The following is a 5,030-nucleotide window of genomic DNA, read 5'->3' on the forward strand; positions in this document are numbered from 1 at the left end:
ACGTGTATTTTACAAGAAAAAATATATCATTGAAAAAAAATGAAAAACCATCAACACCATAGGGCATGTTATAAAGGCAGATTTTTTTTGTGTTTTCCCCAAAACAACAGCATACATCATAAACCAGAACACTTTACATATGGATAGATTCTGGTCGAGCGACTTCGAAAGGTACACAGTCAAAATGTTTGGTTGGGTGTTGATGTAAATACACTTACGTGGCTAACATGTAGTGGTGTCAAACTGAATTTTTTCTTTTTTTTTTACATGTTAATGATAAACTTGCCGGTTAGCATAGTCACAGTAACATTTCTTTTACTGGTATCAGTTTGTTTTCCTTGTACGTGTTACTAACAAGGTTTGGAGTTACAGGTATTGTGAACACACTGAAGTGGCTAACTCTTCTAAAGTAGCTAATGTGTAGCAGTGTCACACTGTGTGTTTTTTTGGTGGTTAGCATAGTCACAGTAATGTTTGTGTTAGCAAAAACAGTCTGTTTTTTATGTTAGGAGTTACAGGTATTGTGAATATGCCAATGTGGCTAACTCTTCTAACGTAGCTAACATGTAGCATGTTTAGTTCTAGGGTTACTCTGAACGCAGTAAAGTTGAAATTAGAACATTCAATGATGGGGCGCCTTATAATCCAGTGTGCTCAAAATATGGTCAGTTGGCTGGGTGTGGGGTCCACTTCCCAGGGGGAAATTGAGAAAAATCCAGTATGGGTCTTTGGGCAAGACCCCTCACCCTACTGCCTATCCAGCTACAAGGGGGCCCGAGTCTGGGCTGGATTCCAGCCCGGATAAAATACAAGGTATCGAGTAAGGAATCTGGTGTAAAGATCTCTGCCAAATCACCAATGGGCGAATAACAACAAGAAAACACCATTTAAGATTTATTTTCTGTCAATTGAACTTTTAACATTTACTTCTCTTAATCTCTTCTAAAATACAATCCCTTTTTTAGAAAAAAATGCTCCATGACTGTGACAAGAATCAAATAAGGCTATGCTTTACATATACATAAGTGAATTTTAGAATTGCATAATGTTTTGTTGCCCTTTGAGGGCAAAGTTTGTAACTCTGACATTAGAACCCTTCAGAAGTATGATTCTGCTTACATTACAGTCACATTCCATCAGTAATAAGTCTGCACTGACTGATCATTTCCAACATCTGCTGATGTTTTTGTTTAGGTTTATAGTCACGGGAGGGAGGCATAAAAATTCATAAAAACATTTAATTGGGAGCAATAATATCATACAGACCCTGAGTGCAGAAACGTGCAGAATCATCCGAATTTTTTCTCTTCTTGGTGGTGGGATGAAATACAAACTCTAGAACCACACTAAGAATATCTCCTGGTACATGTTTGTCCTGGTGGAGCTAAAACCAAAAGTAACATTCAGCCCATGAAATGACCAAACCATAAATTTGTAGATTTTGTGGGGAGTTTAAATTCACTAATTCAAACCAAGTGTTTTGACATGAGGAGCTCATGTGGCAGATTGCCCAACTGGGGCTTTGACCAATCGCGGGAGGAGTTATGGCCAAAACCAAAGCCCCCTTATGAGGCTCTGCAAACGTTATTTCAGTAAATATGATCATCATGGCATGCATCCTGTTAATAAGGTTTTTATTGCTTACTCGTGTCATAAAAAATGTGTTTTTGGAATCAATTGTAAGTCAAGACAGTAAAAGTTAATTACAACTTTGCTTGTGATGCGTTGTACTTAACTAGACAGACGTTTCACACATAAATATGTCAGATTTTTGGTTACTTTTACTGCTGTACCTGTTGTAATGAGTAAGTAGCCCTGTACAGACGCTGCCCTCCACTTCCCCCCTAATAAAATTCTGATTCAGAAGTGACCCATACCTGGATCGCAGCCTCGACTCCAGCTCCATCTGAACATCTCCTGAGGGCTTCAAGTTTCTTGCAACAGGTGGTTCAAACATTTGCCTTGGCCCCGGCTGAGGTGAGGCCTCTGTTTATCGGTTGGGAAAGGGTGAGGGGAGTTTGAAGAGGGAGGGAGAGACCGAAATGAGAGGACAGAAAAAAGACACACTGTGTCAGAAGAAGCAAAAACATTCAGGAAAAATGATCCGGACAAAAATGTAAGTCACTCCAGTAGATTATGTTTTATCCTAATGCAGTCCCCACACAGAGATAAAAACAAAAATGTAAACATGTATTTTGTATTAATATCCAAGACTTGGCCTGGATGAAGCTATAAAACATTTTCCAGAGCTGGAACAAGAACCGGGCCAAACTGTTTCTCTTATTTCTTTTCCCATCTTCAATGTTCTTCACATACTCCATTTACTTTCTACATCCTTCTCCTCTCTACTCACTGTTTTCCCTCCACCCCGGACTCTAGAGAGGAGTAGGCCTGCAGTCTAAATGAAAATATATTTGTTGTTTTTGTTGGCCATCTTTCCTACAACTCCACTGGCATGGTTCAGCCTCAGACCTGGGTTGCTGGAGGCAGCTGTGGCAGAAGAAAGCCTCTATTAGTCCTTGATCACTGGCTCCCTGACAGTAGAGTCAACACATGGGGCATTAGGGCCTGACACAGATCAAATAAAGACTAATTTATTGGCTGCTCTGATACACGAAAGCCACATTAACCATTGCTGTCCTGGATTTCTAAAATAATTTATTTTCTCTGATTCAGCAAATTAAATGTAATGGAAGAACTGTTTTGGGAGATGTTTGGTGACCTTGTTACTAGAGAGCTTCTATTGAGTCTTGTGTATTGATGGAAATAATAAAATAATAAAAGCATGTGTGACTTTAACTTGGTCTGTCTCATCATTTATTAATTGTAATCAGACAATTAAAATTCTAAGAATTAAAAAAATAGAAAATAAAACAAATATATTTCAAGGCCTTAGTTAAATGAATCCGTATGAGGAGTTGACTCATACAGGTGCTGTGAGGATTGTGGACGTGTTTTTGTTTTGTTCCTCAATGTCTCCTCCTGCCAAGTTCTTTGTTTTTGGGCATCTGGGATCTGACCCTTTGGGGAGGGGTACTGTGGGGATTGTGGACTTTGGTTTGGTTTTGGTCAGTTATTTTATGGGTTTTGGTCATGTTCTGTTTTGAACTGAACTTCAGTCATATCAGTTTCTGGTTTGTCATGATCCATGGCTGTCTTCATTTCAGTTAATAACTCTCAGTGTATTTACGTGTCTGGTTTTCCGTTCATTAATGTCAGGTCATTTCTTCTATTCTCTCACTGTTTTGGTTCTCCATGGGTTCTTGTTATGTTTCAGTTTATTTATTGAGTGTCTGACTTTTCTGCCACCTTGCCTGGTCTCCTGCCTTTGGGTCCTCCACCACCTCCCCAGACCAACAGGTGCTGCAGGAATGGCCGCAAGGGGAGCACAGGTGTGTATCCAAGATACACACCTTGGATACCGGTACCCAAGAAGACAATTGTTTGGTGATATTGGGCTACATAAATACATTTGAATTTAATTGAATTAAGAAAGTCTTTGAATAGATTTATGTTATTTTTTAAATGGTATTTATGTAGTTCTTGGAAGGTAGTGGAAAGAAGCAAATGTGGACAGGTCACCAGACTGTCGCAGGACAGAGACCTGCTGGGATTTGAACTAGGACATCCTCACTGTGACCACAGTCGAGTGTAACATGTTATACTGTAATAACTCATGATTAACCTTTTAATTATTGTTATACTGGTCATTTTAATTATTTTTATTTCTAATTCATTGTTTTTAACTGTATTTGTTTTTTGTGATAATGACTTTCGGCCCAGGTCTACCTTAAAAAAGAGAATTAATCTCAATGGGATTTCATGGTAAAATAAAAGTTAAATACACAAAACCCAAAATATATATTATATATATATATATATACACCAATCACAAAAGAAACTATTCAGATTATGGCACATATCAGGTAAACATATAGTGTGTATTACTAACGAGTTAGTACACAAAAAAACAACAACTTTTTAATAACTTAATGAGAAGTCATATGATCTTTTATTTAAAACTTGTAAATGAAACAGTCCAGTCTGGTTCAGTTCAAAAGACTGCCTGAAAAGTTTTTGGCTTTTCACATATTTACTGCTTTTAAGGAAGATTTGGTTGAACGCCATGCTTACATTAAACAGAGAAACTTTGTGCCTTGAAAGTGAGGCTATTTTGACAGAGAATCCTTTTAGCATCTGCTAATAATTTAAACACATTCATATGTTTCAACAAATAGCTTAAATCACAATCACACGTTCACGTTGAGAAGAGTTTTTTTTTGTGTAAATCTCCCAAACATCACGTGGATTTTGTAAGATGGATTGAATTAAAGTCAAGTACTACACAGTCACAAAGTGATAAGTGGTAACTTATGAGGTCACTGTCTGCTGTCTCTGTTCCTCATCATGTACAGTGAACTGACAGAGCTGGAGGAACAAGTGGACTGCAGCAGCAGAATGGGAAAGGTGTGGCTGTTCCTTTCTTTGATTTTTTCTTCTTTTTCTCTTTCAGTGTTTTTGTTTAGTTTTCTTTAGCAAATGGCAACTGGCAGTTTAATAAAGTGTTTTGCCTCCAGTATTTTGGGAGTGAAACTGTCCAGGACAAGCAAACCAATTATATCTTTGTTTGCTATATTCCGGTTTACAAATTAAAAAACTGCCTGACATTAAATCCAGTTGTCCACTTTCAGGCATATAATAAGTTGTATTGGGAAAACGTTAGGCTGAATCTCAGTTCTACCTTTTTTTAGGTGTTTCATCCCAAAAGTTGAGAAAATCATACAATGCTACATGACACACAGGAAAGCAATCAACCAAACTATCTTACATATAATGTTTCCGGTAAAATCCTATATATTAGTTTGAAAATCTCCTAGGAAAAAGGCCGCTGGGATTCCCCACTGAAACTACAGATTTATAATTAAAATCAGCTAAATTTAATACAATACAGTGCAGAGCATTCAGATTCAGAACAGAGATCACCCCGGGTTGTTCTTCCGATCTTTCCAAATCTCTAAAAGATTGGCAGA

This window comes from Oryzias melastigma, linkage group LG12, assembly GCF_002922805.2.
Source record: "Oryzias melastigma strain HK-1 linkage group LG12, ASM292280v2, whole genome shotgun sequence".
Lineage (NCBI taxonomy): Eukaryota > Metazoa > Chordata > Actinopteri > Beloniformes > Adrianichthyidae > Oryzias > Oryzias melastigma.